The following is a 26,192-nucleotide window of genomic DNA, read 5'->3' on the forward strand; positions in this document are numbered from 1 at the left end:
CAGTCCAGCCCCAGGGACTGAACCCCAGTTTCCTGCATTGCAGGCAGATTCTTTACCACAGAGCCATCAGGGAAGCCCACACTCTACCACAATGGGACTCAAAATCTCTGCCTTCTGCTGGGTCAACACTTCAGCTCACCCTTAATTTAGTGTCAGTGGCACCACCGTTTTTTCCTGAACCAAATCAAATTTTGATATTCAGTCCTCTAGGATAGCACCATGAATATTATCCTTTCTGTACAATTAACACAAAACAGTTGTTTATTAATATTATTTACATACTGAGGCAAGGCAAGAAATTGTGCTGTGACCCTTTTTAAATCTCTTTATTGTAAGTTAGTGGCCTACTTTCCTACATATTTAATATTAAAATAGAGAATATCCTCTCAGTCCATTCCACCAGCCATAAAAAAATAGCTAAAATTTGCTGACAGGCATTTTTGCAAGGCATTTACTACTTCCAAGTCCAAGTGAAATATTTCTCCATAGTGTTTTTTCAACATTTACAGTACATTTGAGAGAATCTATCTCAGATAAAGTCTATATTTCTTTCCCAATGCAATCCGCACAAATTATAAATTAAATAATATCATGACATGCTAAATTATTACACTACTATTATTTTCAGACTTTTAAAAATCAAAGTAATAATAGACATTAAAATTATCATAGATTAAAATTTCCTATCATGTAAGTTTCTATTAAAGTTTTTAAAAAATCATAACCTTAAAATTAAAGAAATTAAGGAGCAAATTTAGGAAGGATGTCTAAGTGTGGGTCAGTGTTCTAGGAGATGCCTCAAATTTTGTTATTTATTTATTCAATAGTATACCAACATTTTTAGGTAAGAAAAAACAGTTAGATTATTTTATACATTTTATGTTATGCAAGTGTAAATTATTGTTTATCTTAAAAGATCTATATGCAATAAATTAATTTATATAATTATTATTTAAAGAAGCAATATACAACCAAATTTGGGATGTCAAATTTTACCCAGAGGTTTTTTCTTAAATTTATTTTGTCACTCTCATAATAGCCCAATGTTAGCAAAATTAATATACCTCTTAACATTTATCATGTGCAGAATTTATAAGAAGAGCCATTTTTCATGATTTCCTGGAAAATCATTTGCTGAATTTTAGAAACTGTGTGCATTTTACACATTTAGAAACTTGATTATTTTTATGTATAACCAACTCAAACATTCTTTTAAGAATTGACTATGTCTAAATCAAATTGTCTATTTTATCTTATGAAAATATGAGGGCCAATTATAACTGACAGTTCACCAGGAAGAAACTAGATTTCCATTTATTTTCTCAAAACCCTCCATGACTTTTCAATGATCTTAAGTGACCAAAAGATCTAGGAAAATTTAGTTCATGAAAAAATAAGTCAGTTTGACATGATGAGGAAAACTTTTGTGTTGGAAGTACTAACAGTGGGAAAGAAACTGATTTAAATTAAGTCAAATCCTGAGAGAGAACAGTCAGGGGACAGATGAAGACTGAGAAGACTCAGCATACACTAGTGAAGAGAGAAATGCTTACTTTTTAAATAAGTAATACTTAAAATAGCTTCTTTAAATAATTAAATTAACTATTAAGCTTGAACATAAAATGAAAATTAGTTTAACTTAATGATGAATAATCTCAGAATACCAAATGTGTCTTTATTTTGTCTGATTTTATTTTAGAGAGCATTGTTGCATGAGTCATAGAATCATCACACTACTTTAAAATTTTTATAAGAATTAAAGTGAGTATTTTAAAGTAGTTAATTGTCCATATATAAAAAAGAATACAAAGAAAGACAGATACCATTCCAACTTTTAATAAATTTCACAAAATGAAATCTAGCTCTTGACAAGAATACATACATGTTCATATTTAAGAAAGTTGTGAGAATGAATATTGTAAAATTTGCTGTTATTCATCTGTATTGAATTATTTTCTTATGTATCAGGTCACTTAATTGAAGTAGAGTGATGGCTTCTATTACAGTATCTTAGAATAGTACCTTTGACTGCATTTCAATTTTTTGAGCTGTCAATTTCTATTCACTATAAACTGATTTATAGAGACATATTTTGTACACATGTGTATTTGGCTTAAATTTTTTCTCCAAACTTTATCTATACATAGAAATAAAAAATTACCAACAAAGTGGTTAACTTTTTAAAAAGAAGAGAAACTGAAAAAATTCCATCCATGAAAAGATACTTCAAAGATAGCACCTATTACTTTTTTTTTTAAGATAAGACTAGCTAGTTAATTTAACAGTTTCCTGATCTTTCTCTTTTTTTTAAGCTCTTTTTCTTTTGCTTTTATTCATTAACTGTATTTCTTAGTAACAAGTCTTTGCTGTATAATAATTTTCAAGTTTGCTACAAACTGTGCTTTAATTTTCTAGTAATCTGAGAAGACAACCACAGCTGCAATTTTGAGCCAGACAGTGATTCCTGATACTGACAGTTTTCCACAAACAGAAAAAAAAAAGGAAAAATAACTATTCCCATAAGTTTACCACAAATAGTAAGCCTGTGGCAAATTCTAAAATTTGCATACAATTATCATTAAGTTTAACAAAAACATAATTATCCCTAACAATAAATGTCTTAAAGTGCTAAAATAAGAAAATTTAGCCACGTTCAGCTGTATAACATTTTATGAAGTATCTTGAGAAGCCTCTAATGGAAATCAAGGGGCTTCCCTGGTGGCTGAGCTGGTAAAGAAGCCACCTGCAATGCATGACACCTGGGTTTGATCCCTAGGTTGGGAAGATCTCCAGAGAAAGGAATGGTAACCCACTCCAGTATTCTTGCCTGGAGAATTCCATGGATGGAGGAGGCTGGTGGGCTACAGTCCATGGAGTTTCAAAGAGTCAGACATGACTGAGCAACTAACACTTTCACTTTCTCAAACTGAAGTCTGTAAATTCTTCAGGGAAATACAATGACATACTCAGCATTTATGAGTCTTCAAGATTGAGAATGACTAATTTAAATCAGTGAGTGAACAGATCTGGTATTTATGAAATTTCTTAAAGTTTCATTCTTTAAAGAATAATTCACATTTAATCTTCCACAATGCCAACAATGTACCTAGCCAGTATTTAAATGCTAGTAATTAAAATGAGAGGAGCCAGAGATCAAATTGCCAACATCTGCTGGATCATGGAAAAAACAAGAGAGTTCCAGAAAAACATCTATTTCTGCTTTATTGACTATGACAAAGCCTTTGACTGTGTGGACCACAATAAACTGTGAAAAGTTCTGAAAGACATGGGAATACCAGACCACCTGACCTGTCTCTTGAGAAATCTATATACAGGTCAGGAAGCAACCGTTAGAACTGGACATGGAACAATAGACTGGTCCCAAATAGGAAAAGGAGTACGTCAAGGCTGTATATTGTCACCCTGCTTATTTAACTTCTATGCAGAGTACATCATGAGAAATGCTGGGCTGGAAGAAGCACAAGCTGGGATCAAGACTGCCAGGAGAAATATCAATAACCTCAGATATGCAGATGACATCACCCTTATAGCAGAAAGTGAAGAGGAACTAAAGAGCCTCTTGATGAAAGTAAAAGAGGAGAGTGAAAAAGTTGGCTTAAAGCTCAACATTCAGAAAACGAAGATCATGGCATCTGGTCCCATCACTTCTTGGGAAATAGATGGGGAAACAGTGGAAAAAGTATCAGACTTTATTTTTGGGGGGCTCCAAAATCACTGCAGATGGTGATTGCAGCCATGAAATGAAAAGATGCTTACTCCTTGGAAGGAAAGTTATGACCAACCTAGACAGCATATTGAAAAACAGAGATATTACTTTACCAACAAAGGTCGATCTAGTCAAGGCTATGTTTTTTCCAGTGGTCATGTATGGATGTGAGAGTTGGACTGTGAAGAAGGCTGAGCACTGAAGAATTGATGCTTTTGAACTGTGGTGTGGGAGAAGACTCTTGAGAGTCCCTTGGACTGCAAGGAGTCCAATCAGTCCATCCTAAAGGAGATCAGTCCTGGGTGTTCATTGGAACGACTGATGCTGAAGCTGAAACTCCAATACTATGGCCACCTCATGTGAAGAGCTGACTCGTTGGAAAAGACCCTGATGCTGGGAGGGATTGGGGGCAGGAGGAGAAGGGGATGACTGAGGATGAGATGGCTGGATGGCATCACTGACTCAATAGACATGTGTTTGAGTAAACTCTAGGAGTTGGTGATGGACAGGGAGGCCTGTCGTGCTGTGATTCATGGGGTCGCAAAGAGTAGGACATGAATGAGTGATTGAACTGAACTGAACTGAACCATATATTTAGCATTTTAAGGGACTGCTTAAAGTATAGTTTTAACATGTGAGTAATTTCTACCAAAATAAAGCAACTAAGTAAAATTAAGTAATTGAATCAATGTTTATCATGAAAAATTACTGATTTCATGAAAAATTGCCTGGATAAAGATCAAATTCACAGGTGTAGAAAGTCTGTCACCAAGAGGAATGTGAGAGATGACATCAACAAAATGGCTAAATAAGATGTCCCAGCCTATCTATACACAGAAACACTGATTTAACAACACTAAATGGATCAAATACCCTTATGAGAAAAACAGATTCCAGTTAAGAATTTACCATTCCCCAGATGAATACAGCACTAAGAACAGCTGAATCGAAATGGATAAAAAAGTAATTTTACCTGTTTCACCTGTGCCAACCCATCTCACAACTCAGTACAGTTCAGTACCAAGAGAGATCAATTTGGCCCACAGTTTTGCCCTGGAGAGGAAGAAAGAGTGAAGTGTGTTTTCAATATCCTATGCTTTTTAGTCAACTGGCTAAAGACTGGTTTCTGTCTTACTTCACACAGAGCACTGACGGAACTGGCAAGGTCCAGATATCTGGAGGAGCTAAGAACAACAGCAACAAAAAAAGGAGGAGGACCACTTACTCCTGCCAGCGAGGCTCTGTGAGATCGCAAGAAGATGCACAACTCTGAATATTCCCCTCATGAGTGAAGAGGCTTGAAGTGTGAGCATCCAAGATAATCTCTGAGAAGTTCCTAGAATCTCTTGCTAAGCTGATTGTGAAGCTCTATATCTACTAAAGCCAGCCCTTAAAAATAAGGAAAAGGTGGTTCTTTCTTTACATGTGCAGACTCCAACACAATGCTAGAAGGAACATGAAGAATCTGGAAAATATGATGCACCTGAAAAACATAACAAAGCAAATCTCCAGTAACTAACTCCAGAGCAATGGGCATCTGTGAATGACCTAGCAGAGAATTTAAAATAATTGTCTTAAAGTTTAGTAAGATAGATGAGAACATAGGTAGACAACTAAATGAAATCAGGAAATGATAATCTGAACAAAATGATAATATCAACAAAGAAACAAAAAAAGAAAAAGAAGCAAACAGACATTCTGGAACTAAAGAATGCAATAACTGAGTTGAAAAGTTCAATAGTTTCAACAGTAGGCTAGGTTAAGCAGAAGAAAAAAAAAGATCATCTCCCTCAAAGACAGCTCATTTGAAACTTATTCAGACAGAGAACAACAACAACAAAAAAAAACAGAATGAAAAAGAGGGAAGATCCTGTGGAACTTATGGGAAGCCATAGACTCATGAGAGTTCTCCAAGAAGAAGAAATGGCAACCCACTCCAGTATTCTTGCCTGGAGAATCTCTTGGACAGAGGAGCCTGGCAGGCTACAGTCCATGGGGTTGCAAGAGTCGGACACGACTTAGTGACTAAACCACCACCACCACCACAAGGAGAAGAGTGAGAGAGGAAGGAAGAGATTGAGACAGAAAGATTACTTAGATAAATAATGTCTGAAAACTTTTCAAATCTAAGGAGTTACAAATAGACATTAAGGATTCATAAATCTCAAAAAGAAATTGACATTAGGACACATCATCAAACTGTTAAAAAGGCAAAAAGAAAATTTTGAAAACAACAAGGGAAAAGTGACTTCACATACAAGACAACTCCCATGATATCTTCAGTGGACTTTAAAAAAGAAAGTTTACAGAAGAAAATGGGATGATATATTCAAAGTGCTGAATGACAGAAAAAAGAAAAAAACCCTACCAACCAAAAATACTATATCTGATAAAACTGTCAATCAAAATGGAGAGATAAAAACTTCTCCAGACAAGGAAAAGCTTAGGGAGCTCATTACCACTAAACCACTAGACTTGGCTTACAAGAAACACTTAAGTTAGTTCTCCACGTTGAAATTAAAAGACACTAATGAGCAATATGAAAAACAATGAAAATATAAAATATATTATATGAGTAAGTGGACAAAGATTACTGTAATCCTGTAATGGTGATATGTAAATCAATTTAATTTTAGTGTAGAAATCAAAACCAAAATATTTAGATAACTATAACTACAAATATCTGTTTATGATATGAACATGCAAATTGTGATATTAATAATATAATGTGTATGAGGGTCTATAAAAGTCAAGAATTCTTGTATGCATGTTGAATAGTTATCTTTTAAAAATAGACTGCTGTAACTATAACATGTTTTATGTAAATCTCATGATAATCACAATGAAAATACCTTCAGAAAATACACATAGGAAAAAGGAATCAGAGCATATCACTACAAAAAAAAATCAATGAAATCATGAAAAAAAAAAGACCATAAGAAAAGGGGAATTAAAGAATCATAAAAAAGAAAAAAAATAACAAGCTGGCAAAAATAAGTACTCATCTATCAATTACTTTAAACACAAGTGGATTAAACTTCCTTAAAATATAAAACATAGAGTGGCTGCATGGATAAAAGGACAAAACTCAACATACACTGTCTATAAGGGACTCATTTTAGATTAAAAGACACAAAAAAGCTGGAAGTGAGAGGATAGAAAAGAGTATTCCATTAAAATGATAACTATTAGAGAGCAGGGCCAACTATATTTATATAAGAAAAATGCTTTAAGTAAAAAACTGTGACTAGAGACACAGTAGGACATTATATAATGATAAATTGATCAACTTATCAGAAAGATATAACAATTATAAATAAATATGCACCCAACATCAAAGCGCCTAAAATAGAAAGAAAACATTGAAAAAACTAAAGGGAGACACAAACAGCAATACAATAACAGGAGGAGATTTTTAATACTCCACTTTCAGTAGTGGATAGAACACGTAAACAGAAAATAAGGAAACTGAGGACTTGAACACTATGTCAAATGTACCTAATACACTTACATAGACCAGTCCACCAACAGAATAAACGTTCTTCTCAAGCACCCATGGAATAGTTTCCAAAATATATCACATATTAGGTCACAAAGAAGTCTTAACAAATTTTAAAAGATTGATATCAAATATCTTTTCCAAGCACAATAGAATAAAATGAAAAATCAACAATAGGAGATAAGTTAGAAAATTTACAAACATATGGAAATTAGCACATTAATGAAAAGTCAACAAATTTTAAATTTCAGTTTTAGAAAGAGAGGTTTGAGAGTAGAGGAAGGCAATAATCAAAGCATTAGTGACAGAATTTTTCAAAATTTCAACCTTATTCCTCAGAATAAATAATAAATAAAGTGACTCTCAAACATAATAAATAAAAATAAACCCAAACTGTATCAGTCATCTTAAGCTAAATTGCACTGCAGTAACAAATTACTAAAAAAATTAGTATCTTACAACAACAGAGATATATTTCTTGTTCATGTTACATATCCATTATAGGTTTACTGTACTTCAGGTTCACGTGTGCACTCCGAAATCTAAACTGATGGGCATTTCTTCCCTAGGGCATTGTTAGTATTGTCACAAAGAGAGAAGAAAATAGTGTAAAACTGTGTAATGACTCTAAAAGTTTCCACTAAGCTATTGTACATGTCAGTTCTGCTTTCATTTCACTGATTGAAGCAAGTTATATGACTAATACTGATTACAAAGGGACAGGGACGTATGATCTTCCCATATTAATATAATCTACTATGTTCGTATTTGCTGCTGCTGCTGCTAAGGTGCTTCAGTCATGTCCAACTCTGTGCAACCCCAGAGACGGCAGCCCACCAGGCTCCCCCATCCCTGGGATTCTCCAGGCAAGAACACTGGAGTGGGTTGCCATTTCCTTCTCCAATGCATGAAAGTGAAAAATGAAAGTGAAGTCATTCAGTCATATCTGCCTCTTAGTGACCCCATGGACTGCAGCCTTCCAGGCTCCTCTGTCCATGGGGTTTTCCAGGCAAGAGTACTGGAGTGGGATGCCATTGCCTTCTCCTATGTTCCTATCTAGAGTGTATTAATTAATATCTGGGAAAACATAAATAAAACTAAATATTTCAAACAAAAGCATATAATATAGAGAATTGTTTACAGTATGTTTGAAAGCTAGGGGAGCCACAGGGAAGGTAGTGTTATCCAGGTGTTGCTGTTTCTGTTGGAAGCACTAAGATACAACCATATTGTAGGAATCCAACAACCCATCCTCCCAAGGACACACACTGAAATATCTGGGAGCGCACATCCCTACTGTTGGGGCTGCCATATCTATACTATAATTGTTGTCTCTTACTGCTTGGAGAAGGCAATGGAACCCCACTCCAGTACTCTTGCCTGGAAAACCCCATGGATGGAGGATCCTGGAAGGCTGCAGTCCATGGGGTTGCTAAGAGTCGGACACAACTGAGCAACTTCACTTTCACTTTTCACTTTCATGCATTGGAGAAGGAAATGGCAACCCACTCCAGTGTTCTTGCCTGGAGAATCCCAGGGATGGGGGAGCCTGGTGGGCTGCCATCTATGGGGTTGCACAGAGTCAGACACGACTGAAGTGACTAAGCAAGTAGCAGCAACTCTTACTGCTAGAGATTGGCTGCTGAGGCTCCTAGACAGCAGAAGCTTCCATTGAGGTGCTGAGTTCATCTAGTGTTGCTGCTAAGACTGCTAGGACAAGAAACAGAAGAATGAAAATCAAAAGAAAAGAAGCATAAAAGCAGTTGCAGGGAAAAGCCACACAAAGGAACACTTAGATGAGAGTAGATTGCTGAGGACCGCAATGGAATCCAGAGACAGTGCAGTAACATTTTTAAAGTGCTGAGGAAATGTAAATATTAGCTTAGAATTCTACATAAAGCTAAAACTCATTCAAATGTGAAACTTAAATAAATATATTATCAGGAATACAAAGGCTAAAACTTTAAATTTTGTAGACCTTACTATACTATAGGATGAACTCTAGTAAGAAGAAAGTAAAGCCAGAAGAAAGATTACAAAAAGACATTTGTAAAAATATTGGCAAATCTAATCATGGTTTGACCAATAAATGCAGTAATAATAGTCATTGTAAATGGAGTAAAAACAAGATGGAACCAAAAAATAAGAATATGTGTTTGCACGATGGGAAACATTAATGAGAGTAATAGAGAGCGAAGCATCATAAGTTTATTAAAACATAGGAAAGTGGAGACAGCAATATTTGTAACCTACAGTTAAGTCAATTATTTCCTAAACATTTAAGAATAAAAAGTGAAGAGTCAAAAATAAGTGTACAGTTTCAAAATCAATAGAGGGAGAAAAGTAGGTGGGATTATCACCTGATAGAATAGGAGGAAAAAATATCAATTTCATTGTATGGGACTCCATTTATAATACATGCATAGCAACGTAACATAGAAAATTATTTTTCTCACATAACAAGAAGACAAGAAGTAGCCAAATACTAAGTACTGTTCATTGTCTCTATTATTCTTTAGGTTTTAAGATAGTTGCTGTAGCTACAGCTAGTACTGCTGCATTCCAGTGAAAAATTAAAATTCTTTGGAGCTACATATTTTTCATTTAATAACTAAAATGTTAAAAAAAAGCTACACATGAAAACTTTTGGGTGCATTAATGCATTGCTTAGGACAAATATATAGCCTTGTTTGTCTTAGAAAAGAATGGGGGCCGAAAATTAGGTAAGTATTCAAATATGGAAGTTTAAAATGGAAAAAAACAGTTAAAGTAGTAGTGGGAAATAATAAAAATAGAGCAGAAATTAATAAAAAACTTTAAAAAGCCATAAATTTTGACAGCAAAATTAATAAAATTCTGGGGAAACTGATTTAAAATCTAAAAAAATTTAAAAAGCTACACACACATAATATTGAACATAAAAAGTAAGAAGTAGGAATTACAGCTGAGAAACAGGTTAATAGAATACTACAAATTAAGCCAGTAAATTAAAAAAGGTTTAAAGCTGGATAAAGGGTAAAGGTCCTACAAAAATATAATTTATCAAATTTACTCAAGTGGAAATAGAACATATCAGTTCAGTTCAGTTCAGTTCAGTCGCTCAGTGGTGTCCAACTATTTGCAACCCCTTGAATCGCAGCACGCCAGGCCTCCCTGTCCATCACCAACTCCCGGAGTTCACTCAGACTCACGTCCATGGAGTCCGTGATGCCACCCAGCCATCTCATCCTCTGTCGTCCCCTTCTCCTCTTGCCCCCAATCCCTCCCAGCATCACAGTCTTTTCCGATGAGTCAACACTTCTCATGAGGTGGCCAAAGTACTGGAGTTTCAGCTTTAGCATCATTCCTTCCAAAGAAATCCCAGGGTTGATCTCCTTCAGAATGGACTGGTTGGATCTCCTTGCAATCCAAGGGACTCTCAAGAGTCTTCTCCAACACCACAGTTCAAAAGCATCAATTCTTCAGTGCTCAGCCTTCTTCACAGTCCAACTCTCACATCCATACATGACCACTGGAAAAAACATAGCCTTGACTAGATGGACCTTAGTCAGCAAAGTAATGTCTCTGTTTTTGAATACACTATCTAGGTTGGTCATAACTTTTCTTCCAAGGAGTAAGCGTCTTTTCATTTCATGGCTGCAGTCACCATCTGCAGTGATTCTGGAGCCCCCAAAAATACAGTCTGACACTGTTTACACTGTTTCCCCATCTATTTCCCATGAAGTGATGGGACCAAATGCCATGATCTTCCTTTTCTGAATGTTGAGCTTTAAGCCAACTTTTTCACTCGCCTCTTTCACTTTCATCAAGAGGCTTTTTGGCTCCTCTTCACTTTCTGCCATAAGGGTGGTGTCATCTGCATATCTGAAGTTATTGATATTTCTCCCAGAAATCTTGATTCCAGCTTGTGTTTCTTCCAGTCCAGCGTTTCTCGTGATGTACTCTGCATATAAGTTAAATAAGCAGGGTGACAATATACAGCCTTGACGTACTCCTTTTCCTATTTGGAACGAGTCTGTTGTTCCATGTCCAGTTCTAACTGTTGCTTCCTGACATGCATACAAATTTCTCAAGAGGCAGGTAAGGTGGTCTGGTATTCCAATCTCTTTCAGAATTTTCCACAGTTTCTTGTGATCCACACAGTCAAAGGCTTTGGCATAGTCAAGAAAGCAGAAATTGATGTTTTTCAGGAAGTCTCTTGCTTTTTCAATGATCCAGCGGATGTTGGCAATTTGGTCTCTGGTTCCTCTGCCTTTTCTAAAACCAGCTTGAACATCAGGGGGTTCACGGTTCACATATTGCTGAAGCCTGCCTTGGAGAATTTTGAGCATCACTTTACTAGCATGTGAGATGAGTGCAAGTGTGTGGTTGTTTGAGCATTCTTTGGCATTGCCTTCCTTTGGGATTGGAATGAAAACTGACCTTTTCCAGTCCTGTGGCCACTGCTGAGTTTTCCAAATTTGCTGGCATATTGAGTGCAGCACTTTCACAGCATCATCTTTCAGGATTTGAAACAGCTCCACTGGAATTCCATCACCTCCACTAGCTTTGTTCGTAGTGATGCTTTCTAAGGCCCACTTGACTTCACATTGCAAGATGTCTGGCTCTAGATTAGTGATCACATCATCATGATTATCTTGGTCATGAAGATCTTTTTTGTACAGTTTTTCCATGTATTCTTGCCACCTCTTCTTGATGTCTTCTGCTTCTGTTAGGTCCATATCATTTCTGTCCTTTATCGAGCCCATCTTTGCATGAAATGTTCCCTTGGTGTCATTAATTTTCTTGAAGAGATCTCTAGTCTTTCCCATTTTGTTTTTTCTTCTATTTCTTTGCATTGATTGCTGAAGAAGGCTTTCTTATCTCTTCTTGCTATTCTTTGGAACTCTGCATTCAGATGCTTATATCTTTCCTTTTCTCTTTGCTTTTGGCCTCTCTTCTTCTCACAGCTATTTGTAAGGCCTTCCCAGACCGCCATTTTGCTTTTTTGCATTTCTTTTCCATGGGAATGGTCTTGATCCCTGTCTCCTGTACAATGTCACGAACCTCATTCCATAGTTCATCAGGCACTCTATCTATAAGATCTAGGCCCTTAAATCTATTTCTCACTTCCACTATATAATCATAAGGGATTTGATTGAGGTCATACCTGAATGGTGTAGTGGTTTTCCCTACTTTCTTCAATTTAAGTCTGAATTTGGTAATAAGGCGTTCATGATCTGAGCCACAGTCAGCTCCTGGTCTTGTTTTTGTTGACTGTATAGAGCTTCTCCATCTTTGGCTGCATAGACTATAATCAGTCTGATTTCGGTGTTGACCATCTGGTGATGTCCATGAAGGGAATGGCAAGCCTCTTCAGTATTCTTGCCTTGAGAAACCCATGAACAATATGCAAAGGCAAAATGATAGGATACCAAAATAGGAACTCCCCAGGTCATTAGGTGCCCAATATGCTACTGGAGATCAGTGGAGAAATAACTCCAGAAAGAATGAAGGGATGGAGCCAAAGCAAAAACAATACCCAGTTGTGGATGTGACTGGTGATAGAAGCAAGATCTGATGCTATAAACAGCAATATTGCATAGGAACCTGGAATGTCAGGTCCATGAATCAAGGCAAATTGGAAGTGGTCAAACAGGAGATGGCAAGGGTGAACGTCGACACTCTAGGAATCAGAGAACTAAAATGGACTGGAGAGGTAGAATTTAACTCAGATGACCATTATATCTACTACTGTGGGCAGGAATCCCTCAGAAGAAATGGAGTAGCCATCATGGTCAACAAAAGAGTCCGAAATGCAGTACTTGGATGCAATCTCAAAATCGACAGAATGATCTCTGTTCGTCTCCGAGACAAACCACTCAATATCACAGTGATCCAAGTCTATGCCCCAACCAGTAACGCTGAAGAAGCTGAAGTTGAACGGTTCTATGAAGACCTACAAGACCTTTTAGAACTAACACCCAAAAAAGTTGTCCTTTTCATTATAGGGGACTGGAATGCAAAAGTAGGAAGTCAAGAAACATCTGGAGTAACAGGCAAATTTGGCCTTGGAATGCAGAATGAAGCAGGGCAAAGACTAATAGAGTTTTGCCAAGAAAATGCACTGGTCATAGCAAACACCCCCTTCCAACAACACAAGAGAAGAACATATAAAATATTGCTAATTATTAAAGTAAGTGAAACTAGAAATGTTTTCCCTGGGACTTCATTCCCACAAAACGTGCTGGTAGATTTTAAAAGCTAAGAATATTTTCTGCATAGAGATGATATGTAAAACAGAATTATGAAAGTTTTACATCACAGAAATATGAGAATTATTTTTAAAAGCAAAAAGTTGAAAACAACCCAAATGCTCAACAACAGGCATATAATTAAGAAATTCTGGATTCTTTTCCTCAGTATATTATTAAGTAGCCTTTTAAATTGGAAAACTCAGCAGTGGCCACAGGACTGGAAAAGGTCAGTTTTCATTCCAATCCCAAAGGAAGGCAATGCTAAAGAGTGCTCCAACTACTGCATGATTGCACTCTTCTCACACGCTAGTAAAGTAATGCTCAAAATTCTCCAAGTCAAGCTTCAGCAATATATGAACCGTGAACCCCCTGATGTTCAAGCTGGTTTTAGAAAAGGCAGAGGAACCAGAGATCAAACTGCCAACATCTGCTGGATCATTGAAAAAGCAAGAGAGTTCCAGAAAAACATCTATTTCTGCTTTATTGACTATGCCAAAGCCTTTGACTGTGTGGATCACAAGAAACTGTGGAAAATTCTGAAAGAGATGCAATACCAGACCACCTGACCTGCCTCTTGAGAAACCTATATGCAGGTCAGGAAGCAACAGTTAGAACTGGACATGGAACAACGACTCGTTCCAAATAGGAAAAGGAGTACATCAAGGCTGTATATTGTCACACTGCTTATTTAACTTCTATGCAGAGTATATCATGAGAAACGCTTGGCTGGAAGAAGCACAATTGGAATCAAGATTTCTGGGAGAAATATCAATAACCTCAGATATGCAGATGACACCACCCTTATGGCAGAAAGTGAAGAGGAACTAAAGAGCCTCTTGATGAAAGTGAAAGAGGAGAGTGAAAAAGTTGGCTTAAACATTCAGAAAAGGAAGATCATGGCATCTGGTCCCATCACTTCATGGGAAATAGATGGGGAAACAGTGGAAACAGTGTCCAACTTTATTTTTGGGGGCTCCAAAATCACTGCAGATGGTGACTGCAGCCATGAAATTAAAAGACGCTTACTCCTTGGGAGAAAAGTTATGACCAACCTAGAGAGCATATTGAAAAGCAGAGACATTACTTTGCCAGCAAAAGTCCGTCTAGGTAAGGCTATGGTTTCTCCAGTAGTCATGTATGGATGTGAGGGTTGGATTGTGAAAAAAGCTGAGCGCCGAAGAATTGATGCTTTTGAACTGTGGTGTTGGAGAAGACTCTTGAGAGTCCCTTGGACTGCAAGGAGATCAAACCAGTCCATCCTAAAGGAGATTAGTCCTGGGCATTCATTGGAAAGACTGATGCTAAAGCTGAAACTCCAATACTCTGTCCACCTCATGTGAAGAGTTGACTCATTGGAAAAGACTCAGATGCTGGGAGGGATTGAGGGCAGGAAGAGAAGGGGATGACAGAGGATGAGATGGCTGGAGGGCATCACCGACTTGATGGACATGAGTTTGGGTAAACTCTGGGAGTTGGTGATGGACAGGGAGGCCTGGCGTGTTGCAATCCATGAGGTCCCAAAGAGTCGTACACGACTGAGTGACTGAACTGAACTGAACTGAGCCTTTTAAATATTTTAAAATTTCCTTTCCTTTTTGCATTGCATTTTCTGGTAAAGCTCAAATTCTAACAAACTTTTATTACTTGTTAATTGCCTGGTATTAATTCTTATTTTGGAAATTTAGCGTGCATTCATTCTTGAGGTGTGGCAGTCAGGACAACTTTAATGCAGGCTGGAAATGCTGAGTACAAGATCATAAGAGAAAGCAGTAATGGGTAGCGGCCTAGAGTGGATAGAGCATTAAGGTGACATTTGATGACCAGGATGCATGTGAGAACATATGAGCATTTTTCCTGGACCCCAGATCTACCTGGAGAATGGAGCTTGCTCAAAGACTTCCTACTAATTGAAAAATGTCAGATTCTGAGCTATTAATATTTGAATATTAATGTTAGAATCTGGAAGCACCTATTTTACAAATGAAAAATGCTTGTAACTTAGTGATAAATGAAAAATTAATCTAGTACCAGACTAGTTAATGCTGTAGCAATCTGATATCATCATGATCATATGTTTTTAAAGTCTATATACAAAAAAACTTTATTGGAAGGAGATACATCAACATGGTAAGAATAATTGCATGTGTATGATTAGATTTTCACTTTCCTTTCCTTCCTGTGATTTCCCTTATTATTTCAGGTTTTTAAAATGAGCTCATAATGGATAAGAAAGCCGTGGTACATATACACAATGGAGTATTACTCAGCCATTAAAAAGAATACATTTGAATCAGTTCTAATGATATGGATAAAACTGGAACCAATTATACAGAGTGAAGTAAGCCAGAAAGAAAAACACCAATACAGTATACTAACACATATATATGGAATTTAGAAAGATGGTAATGATGACCCGGTATGCGAGACAGCAATAGAGATACAGATATGTAGCGCAGACTTTTGGACTCTGAGGGAGAGGGAGAGGGTGGGATGATTTGGGAGAATGGCATTGAAACATGTATACTATCATGTAAGAAACGAATCGCGTCTATGTTTGATGCAGGATGCAGGATGCTTGCGGCTGGTGCACGGGGATGATCCGGAGAGATGATGTGGGGTGGGAAGTGGGAGGGGGGTTCATGTTTGGGAGCTCATGTACACCCGTGGCAGATTCATGTCAATGTATGCCGAAACCAATACAGTATTGTGAAGTAAAATAAAGTAAAAATAAAATTTTTTTTAAAAAGAAAAAAAATAAAATGATCTCATAAAGCAATACTCATTAGAAAAATTTCAAAATGATCCCATTGCCCAAAGTGGGCAAAAGAGAGAAAGAAAAAGTTCTTACAGAATAGTCCAGGCACCCTTCCCCAAAGTGAATGCTCTACACTATGCAGCCTTTTACCTTTGACCTAAAGACATAAACAAAAGCTCAGTTTGTGCTGAACCAGTTTTACTTTTAGCTTAGTCTTAAGCATGATCCATGCTGCTGGCTGTTTGCCTCTTGTAATGCATTTTCTGAAATAGCCACAGAAATATGTAACACAAACATTATTTTTCAGAACCCATCATTCATAAGATAACCATAATAAACTGCTCTGTAACAGACTTTCAAGGAATATTACATTTTCACTCTGAAGTAAAATAGAAGCCTGCATTACAGCAACCTGGCAAACTTTCTGACTTGCATTTTGGTGATTGCCAACAACTTTCTTCTCTTGGGCTCTGAATTTAGGACCAAATGCAAACCACAAAGAACTACAGAGACACCAAGTTGCACTGCTCCTGGTGGCAAAGAAAAACTTGACTGTGTTGGCAATTCAACAAACAGAGGGATGTCACATTCTCACCACTCCCACATCGTGACCAAGCAATGCGACTCTGCCTGTAGAGTATTGGCTAGAACTGTAACAATGGCAAATATTGACATGGCTTAGCATTTCCCACAGAAGTATCTGGCGCAGTTAAGATATTGGTTATTGTCTATTTAGGCCACCAAGCCTTTGATATTTCAAGCTAATGTTGTTCAGTAGAGAGGAACTGGTGTACATGATACTTAATCAGAAACAGCAGCTACTGAAATGCTGACCTTAAAACACCCCTAGTAATAGCATCTCTCTTGCTCTACTTCTGTGCGTAGGTGTCTGTGAAGAACTCAAAGTTTCTGTTCAACTGGTCAGGGGAAAAATACTGATAGATATATGTGACATTGAATCATGCTTCAGTTCAGTTCAGTTCAGTTCAGTTCAGTCGCTCAGTCGTGTACGACTCTTTGTGACCCCATGAATCGCAGCATGCCAGGCCTCCCTGTCCATCACCATCTCCTAGAGTTCACTCAAACTCACATCCATCGACTTGGTGATGCCATCCAGCCATCTCATCCTCTGTCGTCCCCTTCTCCTCTTGCCCCCAATCCCTCCCAGCATCACAGTCTTTTCCAATGAGTCAACTCTTCTCATGAGGTGGCCAAAGTACTGGAATTTCAGCCATAGCATCATTCCTTCCAAAGAACACCCAAGACTGATCTCTTTTAGCATGGATTGGCTGGATCTCCTTGCAGTCCAAGGGACTCTCAAGAGACTTCTCCAACACCACAATTCAAAAGCATCAATTCTTCGGTGCTCAGCTTTCTTCACAGTCCAACTCTCACATCCATTCATGACCACTGGAAAAACCATAGCCTTGACTAAATGGACCTTTGTTGGCAAAGTAATGTCTCTGCTTTTCAATATGCTATCTAGGTTGGTCATAAGTTTTCTTCCAAGGAGTAAGCGTCTTTTAATTTCATGGCTGCAGTCACCATCTGCAGTGATTTTGGAGCCCAAAAAGACAATAAAGTCTGACACTTTTTCCACTGTTTCCCCATCTATTTCCCATGAAGTGATGGGACCGGATGCCATGATCTTAGTTTTCTGAATGTTGAGCTTTAAACCAACTTTTTCACTCTCCTCTTTTACTTTCATCAATAGGCTTTTTAGTGCCTCTTCACTTTCTGCCATAAGGGTACAAATATGGCACTTGTTCTCCATCTGAGGAACAGGTCCATAGATTTCCTTATAACTATATACCCTAGGATCTCCCTGGTAGTCAAATGGCTAAGACTTTGAACTCCTGCTGCAGGGGGCCCAGGTTTGGTCCCTGGTTGGGAAATGAGACTCCACAAGCTGCAGGGCGAGCCCCCAGTTTTTTTTTTAAATTAATTACATATCTTATCCTGTAATGCAGGAGACCCAGGTTCGATTCCTGGGTCAGGAAGATCCCCTGGAGAAGGAAATGGCAATCCACTCCAATATTCTTGCCTGGAAAGTCCCATGGACAGAGGAGCCTGGTGGGCTACAGTCCATGGGGTTGCAAGAGGCAGACATGACTTAGAGACTAAACCACCATCACCACCATCCCATCAATGTAGAGCAGGTATGTTTTAAAACAACTAACTTAATCCCTGAAAAACCTTTAAAAAACACAGAACTATATTTAATATTTATACTTGTGGAGCAAAGAATTCTTAAAATTGAAATATATAACTTAGATGTTTTAAAATTAATAAAGATTTGAAATAAACTATCAAAGGGTTATTACAGGGAACACATTCACATTAATGGGTGTTTTTGTTCAGTCGCTCAGTCAGGTCCAACTCTTTGTGACCCCATGGACTGCAGCATATCAGGCTTCCCTGTCCTTCACCATCTCTTGGGAGTTTGCTCAAGTGAAGTGCAAGTGAAGTCGCTAAGTCGTGTCCGACTCTTTGCGACCCCATGGACTGTAGCCTACCAGGCTCCTCTGTCCATGGGATTCTCCAGGCAATAGTACTGGAGTGGATTGCCATTCCCTTCTCCAGGGGATCTTCCCAACCCGGGGATTGAATCCAGGTCTCCCGCATTGCCTTCAATCTTTCCCAGCATCAGGTTCTTTTCCAATCAGCTGGCTCTTTTTATCAGGTGGCCAAAGTACTGGAGTTTCCCATTAATGGGTAGATAAGAATGTATATCAAACTCTGCATTTTATTTTATTGAACTATAGTTGATTTCCAATGTTGTGTTACTTTCTGCTGTACAGCAAAGCGATTGTTTTAAATATAGATAAATATACTTTTTCTCTTCTGTGGAGTCTTTTCCACTAGGGTTTATTACAGGAATATATATAGTTCTCTATATTATACAGTAGGACCTTGTTTTATCCATTCTATATATTATAGTTTGCATCTTATCAAGCTCTATACTTAAATGGATGCTTCTAAATTGTTTTAAGAGCTCTTTCTGAAAATATTGTATTTTACCTAGCAAAATCTTTTTCTTTTCACTGATAATATATAAAACTAATTCTTTTCCCATCTAAACTACAGGTATTTCAAAAGTGCAACAGTTTTCTATGCAGGGCTTTTCATATTGTATAACCCTACAACCACAATGAACCATTTCCATGTGGCCTTTTACTGCGATCACAGATGATCACCAAAAATTACACCAATAGTTGTAATTCTCCAGTCATTTTTTTCTGTGTTGACTTCTAATTTTGGTGAATTTATGCTGTACTTGTGGGCTTCCCACGTGGCACTACTGGTAAAGAACCCACTTGCCAATCCAGGAAACAAGAGATGTGGGTTCAATCCCTGGGTTAGGAAGATCCCCTGGAGGAAGGCATGACAACCCACTCCAGTATTCTTGCCTGGAGAATCCCATGGACCGAGGAGCCTGGCAGGCGACAGTCCATAGGGTTGCAAAGAGTTGGACACGACTGAAGTGATTTAGCATGTGCACGTGCTATACTCCTTGAATTTAGGAACTGTAATTTAGTAAAATATAAAACTCATGGCTTTAGAATTAACATTTTCTTAGCTCTCCCCAACCCCATGAATTTTATTGTTTAAATAGAGGTGAGAGAACATTTTATTTCTGAGTCGTCTGTTGCCTGAAAGTCCCTAAAGTAAAAAGCTCTAAGAGCCTCGTGTCTGCTTCTGAACAGAAACATTTTCAGTATAGTCTGTTTCATACCCAGGCTTAATACTTAACGAATTGCCTGGTAGTGCAATCATGCTTCTGCCTGCAGAAAACCAAAGGTCTCTCATGACATGAATGACACTAGATCTACATGTCTATTCATTTCATACTGACTTTCAGTGCTCTTAACCTTATCAGAGAGCCTGATAATCCCCAAATAATTTTGTTGCCTTTTAGCACTGTTGCCTGGTAATGAAAACAGAGCCCTCCTTCCAGCCATCAACTTTCACGTCACCTTTTGGGAACAGTCACACACACACGTATTCATACGTATACTAGATATGTTAATATGATTCAGTGTTTATTTGGAGGCCTTGAAGAACTTATTCAGATCAAATCGGATCATCTCTGTGGATCCTTTCCCTTTGGGCATGATAACCTAATTTAGCAAATCACATATTTGCTTAAGTCTTCTTTTTAATGGAAAGAAAACGACATGGAAAAACTTGAATTTTTAATATCATTAATCTATAGCTAACTCAGCTTGCTGTCTTATGCAATACTACGAGAAACATCTGGGCCCCACTAACCAGAAAGCACTTTTATGGTTTCTCTTAAGGGCCATTAAATCAATGTGATGAGAGCACAGCTGGACTGGATCCTGAAAATTTATCAGATCCCACACAATACATAAAGGAAGCATGCGGTGCTATTGCAGACTCGGCACCGACCCTCTTGCTTAGACTGCAGGTGGAGCTTAACAGAAAAAGCAAACTCCCCTATTGAGCCCTTGCAAATCTGAGTTTCCCTTCTACCTCTCCCCTCTGTGTGGGTGTCTTCTTAAAATACCAGTTACTCATGCAACTATGAAAAAGAATTTTCTGGCTGGATTTATTGGCATGGCTAGGACGTACAAGGACCTGCTTGGCTGTCCCAATATAGCTTTCAACACCAAGAGTCATGTTTTTTGCTTAATAAATTTTACCACATGGTGGGTCCAAAACTACAGGCTTTATGAAAATTTAGAGAGCACAGTAACTCAATAAAGGCTTTCAGTTAAGGGCCAATGCACAAGGAACAATTTCTACCTTATCTTACTGGAGCAAATAGGACAACTGCCAAATATATGCATCATTTTTTTTTCTTTTCTAATTTTAACTCAGTTTTCCCCAATGCTTTATGTATACTGAATGAAATTTTAAAAATCAATGTTATTTAAAGGGCATGGAAAGATTTTGTAATGAACCAACAAGCACATATTAGGTAAGACAGTGATAGAACTTAGAAACTAGACCACCCAGATCTGTTGGCAATTAGGCATAACTGCCTTAGGGGTCTAACACCATGGTCTCTGTTCTCTTAATCATGATATCATAATGAGAAAGATAGCGGTATTATACAGCATGAATTTAAATCTAAGTTATGAAATTATATCACTAATTTTGTAACCCTAAGGAAAATATTTACTCTGAAATCTCAGTTTTCTCACCTGTAAAAAAGAAAATGATGAGAGAGTCTTCCTCATCTCAGCATTAGAAGGAAAAAAAAAATGAAATAATGCAAGTGAAGAATTTAGTTTGGTGGTTGGTATATAGTAAGTGTCTGCTATATCTTCTTTATCTTTCCTTTCTTACTCCTCCTTTTCATTATCATCCCCTCCATCATCAGTTTTCACAATAGCACTCATCATGCCCACAGTATTGTGAACGTCTTGGCTATAGATAAAGTATCTTACTTATTTCAACATCTCTCATAACATATTTAATATTTAATGCAGGGAAGCATTACTTAATCAAGCCTTGAATAATAAATCACTTGTGGTTCTCTGCTAGATGAAAATTGCTCATCCCTAAACATATGGCTTGAGAATTTTCCATGCTTTAGAACTGACAAGTTCCTTTTAATATCCATGTGTCAAAATATAAATTCATATGCCATACTTAATAGTGATTATCATATATCATAGATGCCCATAAGGACATATTTTTAGCAAAAGATCAATCAGTTTAGCTCAGTTGCTCAGTTGTGTCTGACTCTTTGCAACCCCATGAACCACGGCACGCCAGGCCTCCCTGTCCATCACCAACTCCTGAGTCCATCCAAACCCATGTCCATTGAGTCAGTGATGCCATCCAACCATCTCATCCTCTGTCATCCCCTTCTCCTCCTGCCCTCAATCTTGCCCAGCATCAGGGTCTTTTCAAATGAGTCAGCTCTTCACATCAGGTGGCCAAAGTATTGGAGTTTCAGCTTCAACATCAGTCCTACCAATGAACACCCAGGACTGATCTCCTTTAGGATGGACTGGTTGGATCTCCTTGCTGTCCAAGGAACTCTCAAGAGTCTTCTCCAACACCACATTTCAAACGCATCAGTTCTCCGGTACTCAGCTTTCTTTATAGTCCAACTCTCACATCCATACATGACCACTGGAAAAACCATAGCCTTGACTAGACGGACATCATGACATGACTAAATCAACTGTTCTTATGTAACATAGCCATACTGATCGTGACCACACTCATATCTGCATGGTTGAGGGATCTGCTCTAGAGTAATTTATTGTGAAAAGGGATGTATCACATGAAATATAAATTAAGAAATAGCAGCTAAAAATCAATCAGAAAAAAATCAGGCAGACAACTTAGTAAGATTATCTTTCAGGAAACACTAATGATATTTTGCCTATTATGGGCAGTTTAGGAACATGGATTTTTTTCCTTATTTTTTTCCTTCTTATATTAAGATCAAAAGTGCACTCTTACTTCCTTTCCTCTCATAGTTATTTTAAGCATAGCCAGATATAATAAGGACACCCTTAAGCAATAACAATGAACAAACTTAAATTTCAGAGGTTTACATTTTTATTCAAGTTGAACTTTTTCAGCAGTTTCCACAGAAAGCTCAAGTTAAAATTACTTACATTGAACTTTTCATGCCTTCTTTTATAATACTCTCCCCTCAACCCCATACCCCACTACACACAAACATATCATATGGCAGCTAGAAAACTAAAGGTGAGATACCTATCTTATGATCTTATAACGTCTCCAAATGAGGGTCCGGCAAGCACAATATTCTTGCATATAACACGAAGATCCCTTTTATTTATAGTATAGCTTTGAATCATACAAACTCTGGTTTTAACCAGCTGAGTACTCATCATTCATGTATGATTTATGTTTATAACATAGTTTACCCTATTTAAGTTTGGCACAAAATGAAGGATAAAACCAAGGCCTGTTTCCAATTCCAGTCTAGTTAGTGTGTCAGTATTCTGATTTTGGATCTTCCTATAATTTTCTCATTTCATGCTACAGCATTTTATGTGAATTCTATATTCTCTGCCATCATAGCTCAACAGCTACAAAATAGCTGAGGAAAAGAAAGAAGTAGTTGAGTTATAGTATGGGCTTAGAGAAGGAAATGGCAGCCCACTCCAGTATTCTTGCCTGGAGAATCCCACAGACAGAGGAGCCTGGCAGGTTACAGTCCACTGGGTCGCAAGAGTAGGACACGACTTAGCGACTACACTACAATATAGTATGGGAATTAAAATCGTTAAAAAGTTAGCTGAATTTTCTCAGATTTACCACCTACCACCAAAGGGCTCTGTCAATATTTTGATGAGGTAATAATTTAGCACCTAATCCAGATAAAAATAATATTATGAATAGTCAGCATTGTTCTCTTTTTCACTTGAGTTAATCAACAAAGGACCTCATCAAATCCAAGCCTGGACCATTTTATCAATTTGCTGTTTTAACAAAGATTCATGTTCATGGTTAGAATGTTAGGAAAAAGTGGGAAGTCCATTCGTCTCCTTCTGTCAGGCAAGGATACTGTAGGAGAAGGGTGCCTCTCAATTAAAACTAAAGAAGGAAAAAGTCATGTATCTGAATAGGCAGCAGCTGACACAGCCAAGGGTTCTCACTTCCGCCTCCTTCCTGTTTCAACATGGAGGATTTTTGAGACTCACATAGAGGAATAATTAGAGGCAATGGTGAGTCTCCAAACGGACTCCCTATAGAACTACATAAGCATCCAGAACCCTTGTCTAAGCTCTGAAGGCTTCACTTCATTTCTAGTAAGCCATTTCTAATAAGCGGCAGCAGGCTCTGCAAGGTGTCTCAGCTCTTTGCTCTCCAGTTCGTTCAGGCTCAGCATTGCTTCTCCCTGGATACCTCTTCACTGAAGTACTCTCCAACAAGGCAGCTGTACCAATGGCTCTGTGTCTTCATCTATCTTCATTTGAGATTCCTAATTGGGGATCTCTGCCAACAAGCTGGGAGATGGCCAAGACACCTTCTGGCCTGCAAGACCACCCACTGACTCACAGAGGACCTACCTCCAGGCAGATGTAGACCCTCCTCAGAGCTACCGCTAAAGGAAGACAGACTGCGTTCAGCTCCCATTGTTCACCCTCAGCCTGTTGCCCTTGGGTGGAGAACAAACTCCACAAGGGAGGCAGAAGCCCTGCTGCCCAGAGGTAATTTTAATCCTATCCATTAGAAAACAATGCCATAGGACTTCAGAGGGGCCAGGCTTTCTCAGAGGAATGTTACAATCACTGTCAGTGCACGATGCAGCAAAATGCAGAGAATTTAGCCTAGGTCACTAACCCAAGCATCACACGGAGTGCACTACTGAAACAATCACCCCTTTTTGTTCTCCAGTATATCAAGTGGATGTAGCTCCCACTGAGAGCAGAATAGAAGTCTGTAATGATAGACGATAGACTGAGAAAAGTTGTAAAGAAAGCACTAAAAAAAATTGCTTTCATAATGGGTCGCACAGAGTCAGACACGACAGTTGAGCACACACACAAGCGTTTTGTAATATTTGGAGACAAGCATCTCCAACTGATGAGAATTTGCTTTTTGAATGCAGCCACTAATAATGGAACACGATGGCACTAAAAATCCCTTATCTTAGCCTGGAGTTGCTTAGGAGCTGAGAAAAATAATTACCCAAATCTCTCCTCTTATCGGCCTCTGGAAATGAGAGTTGAAGAAACTCAGCATGAACAGCTATGTATCTAGAATTCCGTGTCTCTTTCTAAACAATGTTGATGAAATAGATATGGTAAAAACATCCAAAAAGAATCACATCTCTAGGAAGATCTGCTTCCCAAACTATCCTGAAGCTCATCCTAGGACAAATATGGATATTAACACACTGAAAGAAGGTTACATGAATATAGAAGGGGAGAAATGTAAATTCTGCAAGAACTTTGTCTTCTGTCCCCAAACTAGACTACATTCTAAGCCAGCAAAGAATCTAAGAAATTACATTATCAGTACCTGAATCCTTTTTCCCCCCATATGCCACATACATAATACTAATACCACACATAATACCAATATCTGTTGTGGAGATAAGTATAAATGGCTTCCAATTTTGTCACATTCCTTTATGCTCAAACATGAAGTAATTAAAATCTTTTATGTTGGGAGGAGAGTATGATTCTTAGGAAAGAAACTGGAAGAAATCTAACTTCCCCTCTCTTTTCGTTCATTCAATCAAAGAGTTTTGTTTGCTTTTAGTCTCCAAGTGAGGACCAGTGTAGCAAACACTTCTGGCTTCCTCTACCATTTCATCTGCTAGAGTACTTGAATTTTTGAACAAGGTAATGGGTGACATCTGTCTGAGGATAAAGGGATGGAGGGATGGAGGGAGAGAGGGAGGGATGAAGTGAAAGAGAGAGGGCGATGGGGGAGTGTGAAGACAGAAAATCTTGGCAGGCTGTTCAGATTTAAATTTTGGTCTCTTTTTGATGTTGTTACTGCTGCTGCTAATACATTACTGACCTCTTTCATATTTTCTATAAAGGAACAAAAAAATAACCAATTAACCTTAACCTTTTACTTTTGCTGTTATAACTACTGTTCCTTTAGGCGGCTCACAAAGAGAGGACATTTGGGTAATAACTGCCTTTTGTTTTGCCCTTTGTGTCCATGTAACATCTTAATGAAAATGTTTAGATTTGAAATAGCTTACGTGTAATTAAGGTAGCATAGTTGGCTTAAAACTCAACATTCAAAAAATGAAAATCATGTCATCCACCCCCATCAATTTACGGCAAATAGATAGGGTAAAAGTGGAAACAAGGACAGATTTTATTTTGGGGGGCTCCATAATCACTGTGAACAGTGATAGCAGTCAAGAAATTGAGCAGCCAAGACTCTTGCTCTTTGGAAGGAAAGCTATGACAAACCTAAATAGCATATTAAAAGGCAGAGACATCACTTTGCCAACAAAGGTCCATCTAGTCAAAGCTATGGTTTTTTCAG

Source organism: Capricornis sumatraensis, chromosome 13, assembly GCF_032405125.1.
Source record: "Capricornis sumatraensis isolate serow.1 chromosome 13, serow.2, whole genome shotgun sequence".
Classification (NCBI taxonomy): domain Eukaryota; kingdom Metazoa; phylum Chordata; class Mammalia; order Artiodactyla; family Bovidae; genus Capricornis; species Capricornis sumatraensis.